Source organism: Callospermophilus lateralis, unplaced genomic scaffold, assembly GCF_048772815.1.
Source record: "Callospermophilus lateralis isolate mCalLat2 unplaced genomic scaffold, mCalLat2.hap1 Scaffold_73, whole genome shotgun sequence".
Lineage (NCBI taxonomy): Eukaryota > Metazoa > Chordata > Mammalia > Rodentia > Sciuridae > Callospermophilus > Callospermophilus lateralis.
Genome location: NW_027515346.1, coordinates 2,751,662 through 2,769,204, shown reverse-complemented (window position 1 = coordinate 2,769,204; position 17,543 = coordinate 2,751,662).

The following is a 17,543-nucleotide window of genomic DNA, read 5'->3' as shown; positions in this document are numbered from 1 at the left end:
GAAATCAGTTCCTAAGCTGGCATGGAGAGTTGGGCCTACTTTTTCTTGTAGTAGGCGCAGGGTCTCTGGTCTAATGCATATGTCCTTGATCCACTTTGACTTGAATTTTGTGCATGGTTTGAGATAGGGTTTAATTTTATTCTACTACATATATATTTCTAGTTTTTCCAGCACCATTTGTTGAAAAGGCTATCTTTTCTCCAATGTATGTTTATAACACCCTTGTCTAGGATGAGATAATTGCATTTATGTAAATTTTCCTCTGTGTCTTCTATTCTGTTTCATTGGTCTTTATGTCTGTTTTTTTTTCCTTTGTGTGTGTGTGTGTGTGTGTGTGTGTGTGTGTGTGTGTGTGTGTGTGTTTGTGTGTGCGGGCTAATACCTTGTTGTTTTGTTACTATAGCTCTGTAGTGTAATCTGAAGTCTGGTTTTGTGATGCCCTCTGCATCAATTTTCTCATTAAGATTTGCTGTGGCTATTCTGGGCCTCTTATTTTTTCAAATAAATTTCCTGATGGCCTTTTCTATTTCGTTGGAGAATGTCATTGGTATTTTAACAGGGCTTTTATTAAATCTCCATAGCACTTTTGGTAATATAGCTGTTTTGACAATTCTAATTCTGCCTATGCAAATACGTGTAAGAGCTTTACATTTTCTGAGGTCTTTTACAATTTCTTTCTTTAGTGTTCTGTAGTTTTCATTATAAAGGCATTTCACCTCTTTTATCAGATTGATTTCAAGTATTTTATTTTATTTTTTTTTTTGAGGCCGTTGGGAATGGGATAGTTTCCTGATTTCTCTTTCAGCTAATAATTTATTGCTGTATAGGAATGCAATTGATTTACTGGTGTTGATTTTATACCCTGCAAATATGATGAATTTGTTTATTAGTTCTAGAAGCTTTATAAGTAGAGTTTTTGAGTACTCTAAGTATAGAATTATGTAATCATCAAGTAGGAATAGTTTGAGGTTCTATTTTCTGATTCATATAAATTTATTTCTTTTTTCTAATTATTCTGGCTAAGGTTTCAAGGACTATTTTAAATAGGAGTGGTAAAGGAGGGCACCCTATCTTGTTCCAGTTTCTGGATAAAATGCTTACAATTCTCCATTTAGAATGGTATTCGCCTTGGATTTAGCATATATATCTTTTACAATGTTGAAGTATGTTCCTATTAACACGAGTTATTCTAGTGTTTTGAGCATGAATGGATGCTGTATTTTGTCAAATGTCTTTCTGAATCTATTGAATTAGTTAGTCATGTGATTCTTTTTAAAAGTCTGTTGATGTGGTCAATCGTATTTGTTTATTTCCCTATGTTGATCCAACCTTTCATCCCTGGAATGAACCCCACTTGATCTTAGTACACTATCTTTTTGATACATATTGAAATGCATTTTGACAGTATTTTATTTAAATTTTTGTGTCAATGCTCATCAGGGATATTGGTCTGAAGTTTTCTATCCTTAATTTTGTATCAGGATGACACTTCTTTCATAAAATGAGTTTTGAAGGGTTCCCTCCTTTTCTTTTCATGTAATAATTTGAGGAGTATGTGTATAAGTTCTTCTTTAAAGGTCTTGTAGAACTCAGCTGAGAATTCATCTGGTCCTGGGCTTTTCTTTGTTGGTAGGGTTCTGATGGTGTCTTCAATTTCTTTGCTTAAAATTGATCAGTTTAAATATGTTGTTGTACTATTCTCATTTACCTCCTTTGTCCTCTTGATTCAATTTTGTTAGGTCATATGTCTCTAGAAACTTTTAAATGTCTTCAAAATTTTCTATAGATTTTCTAAGTAAGTTCTGGTTATCTTCTATATTTCAGTGATGTCTGTGGTGAGTTTTCTTTTTCATCATGGGCTTTTTCTCACTTTTATTATTAGCTTGGTTAAGGGTTTATTAATTTGGTTATTTTTTTCAAGGAATCACCTTTTTGTTTTAATTATTTTTGAATTTTTTTGTTTAAATTTTATTAATTTTGGCTCTGGTTTTGATTTTTCCTGTCTTCTGCTTTTGGGGTTGGTTTGTTCTTTTTCTAGGGTTTTGAGATGTAATGTTAGGTTATTTATGGTGATTTTCTGTTCTTTTAATGAATGAGCTCAATTAAACAAACTTTCCTCTTAGAACTGCTTTCATAGTGTATCAGAGATTATGATATGTTGTCTCAGTATTCTCATTTACCTCTAAGTGTTATTTTATTTCATCCCTGATTTTTAAAGCTCTCTATTAGTCGTTTAATAGTGCATTATTTAATCTGTAGTTGTTAGAGTAGCATCTATTTTTATTTTATCATTAGTTTCTAATTTCAGTTAATTATGATCTGATAGAATGCAAGGTATTATCTCTATGTTTTTTAATTTGCTAAGAGTTGTTTTGTAGATAAAGAAGTGGTCTATTTTGGATAATATTTTATGTGCTGCTGAGAAGGGAGTGTATTTATTCATTGATCGATTGATGAAATATTGTATTTATGTTTGTTAAATCTAAATTATCAATTGTATTTTTTAGTTCTATAGTTTCTTTATTTAGTTTCCTGTACACTGCTGGTAGATCTTTACTTTTGAGTGCCAGTTTATTAAGCTGAATAACCTCTGGGTCAGCTCAGGGAGGGTTGCTCCTCCATTTCTGGGGTTCCACAGGCCAAGATATTCTAGCACTTACAGATCTTTTCAGACTTGTGTCCACCCCGCTCTCTAGCCCAAGGCGAAGCTCTAATTCTGTTCCTTAACATTCTCTGATGTACCCAAACTTTCTCAGTCCTCAAGGCTCTCTGTCTGATAGTGAGTATTAGTGATTTTTTTCTTTCACTCACCTCCCAGAGAAATAGTTTTTTCTTTGTTGTTTGAGTCCCGAGTCACCAAGTTGTAAGAAAGACCACTTCCTAGTAACCTGCTATCTTGTCTACCCTAAAAATATGTTTCTTAAATTCTAAGTACCTATGCTTTTTCCACATATAATTCTATTATTGCTATATAGATTAATTACATCATGGTATAAGAAAAGATCAGGTACAATTTTAATATTTTACAATATTTAAAAATATATATTGTATGACCCTGAATATTATTAATGTTAATGTTTCATGTAAATCATTAGTTTTTTACTTGTTGAAGGCAATCATCTCTAAAAAGTATGTCAGGCTAGGGATATAGTTCAGTTGGTAGAATGCTTGTCTCACAAGCACAAGGGGCTGGGTTCAATCCCCAGCATCACCAAAAAGAAAAAATAAAACTACAAAGAGTGTGTCTTTTATGTTTTCTCTATGCTTATTAATTTTTTGTCTATTCGTTCTATTTATTATTCAGAGGAGTACTGATATCACCAATTAAAATCATGGCATTTTCTATTGCTCCTCTTAGTCTATTTTCTTTAGCTTCATGTAATTTGTTCATTGCACATATATTTTGAATTGTTATAATTTCTTGGAGCTTTGGTTAATTTTTCATTGTATAATTTTGCTTTATTAGCTCTGATAATATTCCTTGTGTTGATGTTGATATTATTATATGCATAATCCATATATAATCCAGTTTTGTTTTGAAAAACATTTGCATCATTTATCTTTTCCCCAAATTTTATTTTCAAACTACACATTCTTTAGATATGAAGTGAATCACTTGTATCGAGTATATATTGGATCTTTCCTGTTTATTCCATCTAAAGTAAATTTATTTATTTAATATGTTTAGAATGTTAATATTCAATGAAAATTTATATATGCATGGAATGAAATCCATTGCTTTCTATTTGTTACTACTATCTTTTAGTTATTTCCTCAGGTATGCCTTCATCTAATTATATTTTAATGATACCATTTTATTTAATGATATAATTTTATCTTTGCTACTTATACCTTTTCTTTGAATATCTTTAGTGAATTCTGCACAGTTTATAGTATGAAATTTTTATGAATCAAACTACATCTAAACAACATTATACAACTTCACATATAGCATGAAAATTTCTTATGCCTACAGTGTAAATATATAGCTAAAGCAGGCAGCTTGAAAGTTAAAAATATTACTGTGTTCATGTCAAGTGAATATAGACACCCACTTGAAAAATTTCTCCTGGTCCATGATCAGTAAATATAAATGCCAATAAGAAGAATAACTGTGTTAGATTAAAATGAATGTATTTTATATATTCATTTGTTATATATTCAATAGAAATTCAAAAGAGAAGAAATATCATTGATCACAGTGTTATCCTATTCTCCCTAATAAAATATCTAAGGCTTGGTAATTGTAAAGGAAAAAAGTTTACTTAGCTCACAGGTTCAAGGGCATGCAGCCAGCATGGCTCAGCTCTGGTGAGAGCCTCATGGTAGATGGCAACATGATGATGGAGCACCTGTGAGAGGGAGAGATCACAAGATGAGACCGGAAGCCAGAAAACAAGAAGGAGCCAGTATTGCTCTGTTTATAAGTCCCTCTCAAGAGAGCAATGAGCTTACTCAAGGAGACCAGTATTGATCTCCCCTAAGAATAGTGACTCCACTGACCCAATTGCTCCTCTCTAGGATCTACTTTTCACTATTTCATCACCTCCCAAAATTGCAATAGTGATGACCACACTTCCAACACAGGGACCCTTGGGAGACACATTCAAATAAAACACAACTCCCAACAGTCTCTTCAGAAGATATTATTAAACCTACTTTCTATTTTGAAAATCTTTAAATAAAATCTAAAATTTCAGCAGTTACCTGCATTCTTAAAAATTAACTGTACTCCAAGATAACCAAAATGTTGATGAAAGAAAATTAATTTATATAGAAGTATACATTAAGGTTACATATTTTAAAAAGAACTGGTAACATCAAATTTTCTGAATTTGGTAACCATGAATGACATGCCGGTTCTGAGCAATGATCTAATATCATCAAAGTAGAAATAAACTGACATGTAGTGACTGATAGAAGTACATATTGATGACTCTGAAGTGCTTCTGCCAAAAAATTGCCACAGAATCTTATCAAGAATCTCCAGGTCTAACTATCCATTTATAGGAAATAGAAGCAGCAAAGAAATGTGCTCATATCACAGGAAGGCCATCTGCAAAGTTTCAAATGGTGGTAAATGTTACAAATTAAATCTGTGGTTTCATTAACAAATATATAGAAAGAAAAATAAAAAAGGTAGGAAGGATGGGGAGAGAGTTATGTTTTCAAAGCAGATTGTCAACTAATTGCAATTTATTGGTTTCATAAAGATCCTGATTCAGACTAGTGGTTGAGAGCCAGAGATGATTTTAACACCCAGGGGACATAGGAAATAGCTGAAGAAGGTTTCATTTGTCACAACCAAAGAAGAGGGATGCAAAGCACGTCTATTTTTGAAAGCTGGAGATGTCGATGCGCAGTTTAAGATGTATAAGACAATTCACCCCTAAAAAATGATTATGTGGCCTAAAGTGTTTAACTGTAAGTGGTGTTGAGGTTGAGAAATCTAGTTTCAAATGAATGAGCTTCATATTTTATACACATTATAGTTCTGTAATGGAAAACATAGACACACATGGACACAAGGAGCTATCACACTATTAGAGTGGAGCATTAATACAAACTGTATATTCTTATTGCTGAATGCTAACAGAAAAAATAAGAGAAATGACTTGATATGTTCATTGGAATCACTATTTTTCTTTCTTTTTTCTGTTTTTCTTCCTATTGTGATGGGGATCAAATCCAGTGATCGCATTTGGTAGACAAGTACTCTACCACAGAACTACACTTAACATTTTTGTGTCTATGAAACATGTAATACTAAAGGATATGGAGAATAAAATGTTATATTAAAATGTCTCTTACAGGATTTTGCTAAATCAATTTTTTCTGACATGTTTTCTTAAGTTATTTATTTGGTATGAAAGAGCAGGAGAATTAGATGATTTTTATATATTTTCCTTAATGAAAATGTATGACACAATGATAAAGATAATTTGAGCTGGCAATTTTCTTACTTTTTACAATTTGCTTTTCTGGATTGAAAAGACTATGCATATATCCTAGTTCACTCTAGAAAAATATTCATGACCATAATTATTTATTGAGCATTTGCTGTACTCCAGTATGCACTTTGCATTTATTATGTCATTTAATCCTCAGATACATATGCCCACACATAAATCTATTGGGAATATTTAATCAGACCCATTTTACATGTGAAACAAAGTTTAATATGGAAAAATAACATCTGAAATATTTTCCTGTTAAGAGGTGATAAAGCCAAGTTCAAACCCAATTCTCCCTGACAAAACACCATTTGCCTAAACATTTAGTGTTTAATATTAAAAAAAATTATATATATATATATATATAATATATTTATAAAAGAAAAACATCTTCTTCTTCAGTTCATTTCAAATGAGTTTTTTAAAACTGAAGTATGAAGTAGATAATAACCATCCATATCTTCTTATGGCTCTGATTTTGAAACACTAACTATGTGGACTATACTATCTATATATCTATATATCTCTCTCTATATATCTATATATCTATATCTATATATCTATATATATCTATATATATCTATATCTATATCTATATCTATATCTATATATATATATATATATATATATATATATATATATATATATTGCAGAAACACATTGATTCCCAAGAGGTATCTACAATTATTAATGCTTCTAATACTTATATAAAAATTCATCTTTAAATTTTGCTAATGTGATTTTAAAATATGAATCTTGCTTGAGAACATGATGAGATATATCTCTGTAAAGATTTTTCATGCTGCCTTTGGGTCTTATGACAAAGAAAGTTCCTGAAAAGTTTCATTAAAATATATCATTGATCTCAAAGAACTATTATGAATGAATCAATTGCACAGACTACTAAGTGATGGTCTCATTTCCTTAGAAATGGCTTCATTATGAGTAAATACTGAAATGTATGAAGGCAGTATTGTTTGGAGTAAGTCTTGAAGCACTTTCCTTTCCACTAAATCATATAAATATCTTCTTTCATATTTAAAATCAAATGATTTGATTTCATCACGCACACTAGAAAATAGCCTCAAATTTTCAGTCTTAACTATTAGTTACATTATTTGTGCAAGTTTACTTAGGCCTATAGTGACAATGAATTGATTTGAATAAAATATTTTTTTCATATTTTTAAATTATAGGCTTTGTTTGAAAGTTGAAATCACTACTTGTTTTATTTCTGGTTTTAATTTAAGAAATAAAAATTCATAATTATGACCTTTGTCCAAATAGATTGTTATAAAAATAATTATCTACTCTTTTCAGTTTTCTGACCAATTTCTTAAGCCTAATAACTTCTGTCAACCCAAACACAATTACAGGAACACATATAGCTACTATGGAAAGGCATTTGCAGTTACACACTTACTTATTTAGTTAATTATGGTAATTACTGAGATTTGTTATCCCCTTTTTCTGTAAAGAAAATTGTTTTTTTTTCAAATTGAGAATGATCAATTTATGATTTATACAATTAAACAATATAACTAATAGGGATTTTTTTCTTTCAAAATGTGTTTGTTGCTACTAATATCTTTAAGGAGATATAAATATTTTGAAAGTTCTCATTATTAAGTAGGAAACATACAACATCTTTATAAACTTGTTCAAATATACAACATCAGTACAGTTGCTCGATATCACATATCAGGCAATATTGAAGCTAGAATTAAAACAATGAACTTGGCTTCAAAGTCCAACTTTTGAGCTAATTACCTGAAAGGTAGTCTATGGCAACTTCTTTTACTATAATACAAGGGACAAAATAAAGCAAAGTATTTATTCCAAGTTAGCAAATGATTGACCACACATCACTTTTTGCTAGCTGTTTTTTCAATGCCATGAAAATGTTAAAAATAAAGGCACTCTAATTAGACTTCGTCATTTGCTATAATAAAATGATAGCATAATTTATGACTTACTGAATATTGCTTCATTCATTTATGTAAATGCCTGTCCCTGTAAGAGATTGAATTCTCTACACAATTAGGCTAAACCTGCCTAACAAAGTTCATGCAAAATAGTTATAAAACAGTTTCTCAAATTCCAATTCATATCTTTATTTATTCTTATTTTGCACACAATGTTAACAACTAAGTTTCTTAACTACATAAAATAAGAAGTGATAAATAGGAGGGGGAAATGAAAGATGTAAGGTTGTTTTTTGATCAACTTTTATCAACCTTATTTTTTTTTAAATTTTCAGCCTGGTTAGTATCCAAAAGGAATAATCATAATTGATATTATAATGGGAACTTACCATTTTTAAATAAATGAATGGTTTATGTTATTTTCAAGCAGTTGCTATGCAGAGGAAAGTAATTTGTTTTTTTTATTTTAAAGACCTCAGAGATAAAGTTTTACAGATTTCTTAGTTAAAAGAAAAAATATTCTCTATGTTTGAAATATTTATTCCATCTTATTTTCATCTCCATAACTTGTTTCTTGTAGAGATTGTATTATTTGAAAGCATTGGACTATAAGTATTTGAAAGTGAAAATAAACAAAGGCAAATCCACTCTCATCAGAACTATACTAGCAGTTATATGAGTATAAAGGGTCTATATTTTAAATTATTCTTAGCACACTGCATGACATATGATAACAAATATGATTGTTATTCATATTTTTTATTATTGTTGACCTTATAATGATAGACAATCACAAGGTCAAAGAATAGATGTGAATAAACTGTCATTTTAATAAAATAATTCAACCTATATAATAATTTATAATTAAACTAAATTTAAAATAAACTATTTCATCAGTAGAAACTTCAGACAAGTCATCCTTCACCTACTTCCAATCTTTTAAATTTATAACTTCAAAATAATTAGCTTTGCTACAGGCATATTGAAGATAGAAAAAAAGTCCATCAAGGGAATGAATTTGTCAAGATAAATTGGAGAAAACGTATTTGATGATTCAAGACAGGTTGAAAAAGGTACTTCTTTCTTATAAGACAAGTAGCCAGACAGAAGTCCCTCGGTGATTCCTGAGGAAAAGACATGTAATCATCTCTCACTTTTTCCAGATCTCTTTTCCTGAGAACTGGAGAGATGATAGGACTGGGGTCCTGATTATGGATAAGTGTGGGTTCCCAGGGCTGCAGAACCTGCCAGCTTTGCTGTCCAACCCCTGTAAATTCTGCTAAAATTGGTCATGCTCCTAAAACTTCCCGGGATCACCCAGCTGTGATGATAATATATTATCTTCTACGAGAGAACAAAGTACTACTGTGTAATGAAGTCAGACAGCAATACAAAAACTTTGCCCTTTGTTTCAAAAACCTTGAGGAAATTCATATTTCAATATATTTAACAAGCAGCACTGTTTAATATTAATGTGGTCTTTAAAATCTCTTTAAAATACTCACAAGCTTAATATTCAAAGGAGTATTCCTTAACATTTTATTTACAATTACTAACCCTGGATGTTGAAAAGAAAAAAAAAAAAAGAAAAAAGTGAGTAGTTTCCTGGACTTATAGTAAGGTAGTTAAGGGTTTAGACTCTTAAGCAAAACATCCTTGTTTTGAATCCACGATTGTCCATGTAATAGGTTTCATTTAAATTCTCTGTTGCTCATTCCCTCGTCTATATTCAGAAGGTGATTACAGTCTCTACATCAAAGGATTGTTATGATTAAACAGGCAAAGTCAGACTTAGATCTATGCCTAGCACACAGAGAGCTCTATGAAGTACTTAGTTATCCATGTATGTCTCACCTTGTAAAAAAGTAAGCAAAGTTATAAGGTGACATATAGGTAATAATTATAATATGATTCAGAATAATTTAAATAAGTATAATTAGATGGTGATAAATAAAGCTCAAATAAAGTTCTGATTTATTAAATTTATTTCCTTAATATTTAGTGAAATAATGGAGCAACTAATAATCAGACTTACTCTTTCCATGGTGTTCTACAAAGTCCTAGACAGATATAATTTAGTTCTCTTAGGTAGAAAGTAACTATACACCAAACCCTCTTCTTGTTATTTCTTGACAGAAAGCTACACTTCCGAGTCTCCTTTGTAAATGACAGAAAATATGTGACTTAGTTGTAATCAATATAAGGTGAATCAAAATGGAGTAGACCATTTTCTCCTTGATCTCGAAGAATTTTCCCACATATTCACCATCCCCAATTTCATATTCTTTTCCTTTGGGTTATTACCTGAGCTATTTTACATGAATGAGAATAAATATCTACTCTTCCTTATTACTCACTTTTTGGTTAGAGACTAAGGAATTAAAGTAAAATACCTCTGTTCAATCTTCTGATGTAGGTGAGAAAGGCCAGTGGAAAAAAATATATATACTTTTTCTCTGACTAATGGCAGCAAAGTTCATCATTAAGGATTAGAATTTTCATATCATTCTCATGCATAATCAATCAATATCAGTGAAAAATCAAAACTGTCATATATCCAACAAAGAAGGCCTAACAGCCAATTCTTGTATTCTACAGATGGAGTATCAGAGATTTGAGACTTTCTTTCTTTCTTTTCTGTTTTTTTTTTTTTTTCCTGTCATCCGGTATAAAGAGATTCTTAATGATTTAAGTTTCTCTAAATATCCTATCTTGCCCACTCTTTTTTGAGTTTCTTAGAAGGAAACAAACACATCTCAACTCTTTAGGCTGCATTCAACTTCTATAGTTTAAATATTCTTGCTCATTCATATTTAAATATAACACTAGCTTGTAATCATGAGTTGGTGAGGAACCTGCTTTAATTAAGTAGTTGAGAGAAGTAATAAAATAGTAATTTAGTATACTCACTGTCACAGAATAAATTGAAATCTTTGAGTGATATTCCTTCATTAAAAAAAAAAGGTTATAAAGATTTTGTGGGTTTTTTTTTCCATTTGAAATTATTACTCATGGTATTATGATATTTTTAAGTACTATATCTGTTTATTTGAATATAAATATTTAGAGCGAAGTGTTTCCTTCTTGAATATCTCCTTTGCAGATCATTAGGGAGAATATTAAATTAAACACAAGCTTAAGGTGATGAAATTACAGTGCTGAGATAATAGTTTTCACTTTACAAAACAGCAAGACCTCAATGTGACTGTGCCCTATTATCATAGACATGACAGAGGTACTTGCCTTGAAGATGTACTTAAAAAATTGGTTTCATATTTTCTAAATTCCAGTTATAAATTCTTTCAATAGAACAGGGAAATAAAATTGTTCTGGGGGTTTTCTTGTGTTACCTAGCCTTTTTACTTACAAAAATATAAAGATTAAATTAGAAAAGAGCTTAAAAACAATGTCGTTGTCATTTCATGAAATCTTTCATGGTATCTTAAAATATTTTAATTGTCTACTAATGTCAAGTATGTTGTATAATTGTGTCTTTTTAGAAAATAGTAAAAGTACAAATTCGGTATTGCTAAGATCTAGGAGATAAATAGATAACGTTTATTTATTTCTCCTCAGATTCTTTTAAAATTTTCTGTGAAAGTTGACAATTTTTTCCGTTAAACCTGAATTAAAATACATAAACATAAAATTTGTGTTAATAATTGCTCTACAGAAAGAATTTTAAACATGTTTTATTTACATGACATTGGAAGTTATCTTTGAGTATACAATATGCCAACAATGATATTGTTGCAAAGATAAAAGTACTAATAGAATGCTTTCATACAAAATTAGAGAAATTATAATTTAATTTTATATATATACACTTATATTTTCTATGTCTAATTGTCTATATATTATTATGTATTAGATAGGGATACAGCATAACAAGCAAAGTTAAACCTCAAACCAATTAAAATTATTCAGGTATATTTCGCTGTCTAATAATGATGTTACTAATATTAGATTATATAAAATTCAATTGTTTTTACTCCATCCAATTATACTGTTACTATTTTTGGCATTTTTCAATCATTAACTAATATTAAATCTCCTTGTAGGTAGATCAGAAAGAATATTATTAAACAAAACAGAAGTGAATAATACCATACTTTAAAAAACAATATTTTTCAGTGTTTACAGAAAGTGAGAACAATAGAATTTGGCTATGAGCAGGAGAAGAAAAGAAAGAAAAACCAGAAAGACAAACAATATAAAACCAAATAAAAATATACAAACAAACAAACAAAAAATATGTCTTAAAGACAAAAACACAAAAAATAAAAAGAGGGTTAACAACTAGGAAAGAGTTATAAGAAGGTATTAGATATGGAAATATATTTTAACATGGAAATTAGAAAGAAATGAAAATGTTTCTGGGAGAGAAATTCTTTTGTGTGGTAAAGTAAAAAGTAGTAGAATGTCTAAGTAAGTTGCACAAGTAAGTTGTACAAGAACTGTGGAGAATAAAGTTCAAAAAATTTGTATCTAAGTTGACTACAATTAACAAATTAAATAATAATCTGCTCTTTTCTATCAAGATAATTCCTTATGTCTGTTAGGTTTTATTGTTTAGGGAAACTAGTCTTAAAGCAATTAGGGCTTGTATAACTCTGATTTTTTTTAAAAAAACTGTTATTTTAGAGTATTAGACTATACTACACATTCTAATTTTTTTTACAAGCTAAACTTGGTTAATACAAAACACCAATGTAACTGCAGTAGTGTTACTGACTTCTTTGTATACTAGATGTATTCATGTCTTCCAAGTTTACATATTTTCAAAATATAAGGTTTAGAAAAGCATTTTACCAAACAGGTGTTCTTCAAATTAAAGTCTGAAGTAAAGATTTGAAATTATAAAAATTATGTTTCTTGGTTCATAGGTATTATATGAAATAAATATATTCTTACTCACGTTAATTTAATTTTGTATTTTCCTTGTAAGCTTTATAACTATTTTCTGTTAATGTCTTGAATAAGAACAACTTCTGGTATAACAACCTGAGTTAATTTGAGACAATAGGCCACCACCTATAGGACAGACAGGATATAAGGCTAGCTTCCAATACTAATATTGACCCCAATTAAACATAATGGGTAAATAACTGTAAAGTTATAGACATTAAATTTAAAACTCAGTACTACTAATTTCACATGGGTGAAACTTGGTTGCTCAATGTTTAAAAACAAAACTTAGATGCTAAATTTAAGAAAATAAAAGAGCCAAGTTGAAAAAGAGGCAATATCTGGCTCCTGCTATTTTAGGTCAGCTCAAACCAAGGGAATGAGGGGATTTCTCTTAATGATTTGCAACTGTGGGCACATGACCTTTCAATCAGAGGAATTCAAGAGACCCTGAAGCACAAAAAGCCAACCAGTGCACATGCTGCAAAGTGGAGGGTCATTGGAGAGGAAAAATCCTTAATGATTTCAAAGGAATCCACACATTATCATATAGATCCTGACCTGACCTATCCTGAAAATTGGCCCTAAAGTTGTGCAGAGCTTCTCCCCAACTTCCTAAGAGTGATACCCTGAGGAAACGCAGCTGATTCTTAACAATAGATAGGAGCAAGTTCAAATTAACCAGCTTGATGTTAAACACCAGGCAAGAAAGTCATAATGAAAGCACAACCATGCCTGTCATTTAAAAGGAAAGATAATAGATCTTTCAATGTAATTTAAGCTGTACACTTATGTCAGCCCCACAAAGAATAAGTAAGACTGGAGGCTATAAAAGTATTCTTAGAGAGGAGTGCCTATTAAATATCAAAAGAGACTATCAGATTCAGAAATTTTCTTAGTCAATTTAAGACCAGCAAATCTGCCAAACCTCCTATATAGACAGACTTGATCTGTATTTGCTAGTATAATTATCTACCCCTAAGGGACAGAATTAAAGGGATCTCTACTAAACACAGATGTAATGCCATTAGAATGACCAGGGATCCTTTAGGATTTATTGGCTTCTATAGCTACAATTATTTTTGTGACCCATTAGATATATGGCTGGGATAATTAATTGGTCTTTACAAATAAATGTGAATGTTTCAGTTTGTGTAATTTCTTTATCAAAATTGCACCAATACCTTCACATCTCACCTAGAATAAAAGTCAATTCCCTCATAAATATACTACAAGTTGTGGGGAGATATTCGATATGGCTATGGAAAAAAATGACTTATTTAACAAAAAGCTACAACACTTTTCTAGTGTGCATGTTGCAAACAAGAATAATAGTAGAGGATTACATGACTGACATATGTGAATACACATAGTGTTGAGGTTACTGTGGCCACACAGACTACAAGTCAGATTTAACTGATATAATAACAGAACAGGGTGGAAATAATAAAATTACCTCACAGGTCAGTGACTCCATTGCTTCATCAGTGTCAACCTGAAGCAATGGCTAGCAGAATATGATGTTCAAGATACAGGGTATGGGTTGGCATTGTGGCTCAGGGGTAGAGCACTTATCTTGCATGCATGAGGCACTGGGTTCTATCCTCAGCACCATGTAAATAAATAAAATAAAGGCATTGTGTCCTACAACTAAAAAAAAGAAAAATTAAAAAAGATACTGGGTATGTGGGCAATATATAAATTTATTTTTTGACATATCATCAAAATATATCAAAAGCCAGTGGGCAGAAGACTGATATCAACTACCAAAATGGAGAAATCCTCTTCTAATTTCCACACCTGCCTGGATCAGTTTTGAGATTTAGAGGCCAGAAATTGAAGAGAAAATTTTGTATCCTTTAAGGTGGGTTCTGAAATGTCACTGCAACAATATGCAAGAAATATTTCTCACTAATTCTTCCAATTGACCTATGGCAAAGTACTACAGTTAATGCAGAAAAAAGAGAAAGGGATATACATATTTTTTTCAGAGATATTGAATATACAGTCTGAAATAATAATGAAACCAAAGATATAATAAGATCATGCTCAATTGATTTCTTGTATAAAACTATTCACTGATAATGTAGTGGTTACAATGACCACACCTATAGTTACTGTCCTTATAGAGTTCTCTGTAATAAAGACAAAAACCTACTTTAGTTGTAAAGTCAAATGCAACATTTTGAGAGTACCTGCAATCTCCTTCCTCCACTTCCTTTGAGTTCTGTTTAATTAGAAGTAGTACTGCATACTGCCCAAAATCACAGGGAGAACTGATACTTGACAAGGGGTGATGATCCTCATCAGAGACTGCTTTGTTAAACAGTATAACCACTAAAAAATATGGATGGATAGTAATGGCAGATGGCTCCCAAAAATGTAACCAAGTGATAAATCCAATTATGGTGTTGTGTTGATGTAATGTCTACACTAGAACATACTATCACAGCCTCTGTAATTTGGTATGTGACTATGTATCTGGTGACTACATTTTGTCAATCCCATTCAGGAAAGGTGACCAAAATAATATGCATTCACATGGTAAGGACAGCAGTTCAAACTCACTAGCTTACCCTAGGGATAAGCTAATTCTGCTCTCTGTTACAATTTAGTCTAAAGGGACCTTGATTGACTTGACATTCTGCAAACATTTGCAAAAATCACACTGACTCACTTTATTGATGACATTGTGCTTATTGAATCTGGTGTGCAGGAAAACACAGGTACTTTTATATGCCCTTGAAGGGAAATGAGTTGCAAATTCTGAGAGAGAAATCTGAAAAAGTTTCAAAAATCTTCCAATTATGACATTTTTTAAGATCAATGGAACTACATTATGTTGGAATGTCTTTTCTCATCTAAAGTGAGGGCTCAGTGGTTGACAGAACTCTTTGAATTTTGGACTCACCATATAAGCACGGATCATTATTAGAAAGGCCATCTATTTCATGGCATAAAAGACTTGGATTTTTGCATGGTAGCCATAGATGAGAGGGTTCTGTAGCAGTTTGGGTGTCTCCCATTAGCTATGTTTCCACTCAGGCTATGATAATCTAATGGATCTCAATAAGGATTCTTATCAAGTTAATGACAAATTTCTTGAGCATCAGGCACTGTTAGAAAAATCTCTACTGGTAGGATACTTGGTCCAAGGAAAGAGAATAGTTATCCATGGAACACCAAGTGAACACATAACAGAAATTAACCATTATGAACTGGACATTGTTCTGGGTACTGAACCCAGGGGTGCTTTGCCACTAAAATACATCCTTCACTCCTTTTTTAAAATCATTTTTTAATTTCGTCAGGGGCTTGCTAACTTACTGAGGTGAGCCTTGAACTTATGATCCTCTTGTCTCAGCCTCCTAAATTGCTGAGATTATAGTCATGTGCCACTGTGCCCCACATGAATTGGCTGTTTTTAAATCAGTCAAGTGAAAAATTCAGAAATGGGCCATTAAATGATGAAAATGGCTTAATTAGGGCCTGACCTGAACATGCCCAGGGACTTATATAAATTATACAAATAGGTATTTCTCCTACCCATGCCATCTACTTCTGTTGCAGTTATACTGTTTTCTCAGCCCAAATCTATGAATTCATTGAGAATTTTTCAATGGCATATTGGTAGAAAAAGAGAAAGAAATCATATGAAGTTTTTAGAGAATTGGCACCATATGATACTTTGAGTTGAGAATGGACTGTTTTCTCAGTATTGTCCAACTTAAGGGTGGTCCATAATAGCAGTGATATATGGGAAAAAATTGAGTAATATACATAGTTATTTCCTTGGTGTGGAGGGAATTATATCTGAAGTTAGATTTACACTTGTGAATTGGCTAATTGGTTTGGTTATCTCTAAAGAACTGGAGGAAATATAGGTAGATGATTAGAAAGAGGATGGTGCGGGCGGGGGGGGAGTGTATTCATTCCATGTTGTTGCTCTATCAGATGACCTCAATTCACTTATTGGCTTAAAACAGAAAAGAAAAAAAATATGTGCTATTACACTTTTGGAGGTCAGAATCAAAAATGGGGCTAACATAGGTCTAGAATCAGGAGTTGGCAAGGCAGAATTCCTTTTGGAGGCCCTAATGGAAAAGTGAGCCTTTACCTCTTCCACCTTGAAGAGATTGCTTGCATTCTTTGGCTTCTAGTTTCATTTTATTTCCAAAACTATGAATGTCTAGTTGAGTCAGTCCCTCTCTCTTTATCTCCCTCTTTCTCTTTCTTGCTCTCGCTCTTTCTCCTGTTGCCTTCCTCTTCTTTCCATATAGGCATCCTTGTGATTACCTTGGGCTACCTAGATATTTTGCAAAGATTTCTCTATATTAAAGTCAGATGTTTAGCCATCTAATTCCATCTGCAATTGTAATTCTCCTTTCCTGTGTATCCTGAAAGAGTCATAGGATCTAAGACTGGGAACTTTGAAAAAAAAAAAAAAATATATATATATATATATTTGTCAGGGCAAGGGGGCATTATTCTTTCTAGCACTCATGTGTAGAAGTGGGCATGACATGCCTATATATTGGGGTCTTATGTCAAAATCACTAGAAAGAGCTAAAGAAAAGATAGCTCTCCACTGCAGTACAATTCTTATAGATCACCAGCTTGTATCTTACTGACAGTCCAGCCAGTTGGATTTGCTATAAATTCTGTAGCATATTCAAGCCCCAATTTCATATAGCAGCATTCTTTGCTGTTTTTTCTTTCCTCCTGTTCCATTTTTTTCCCATTATTTTAATAGAGT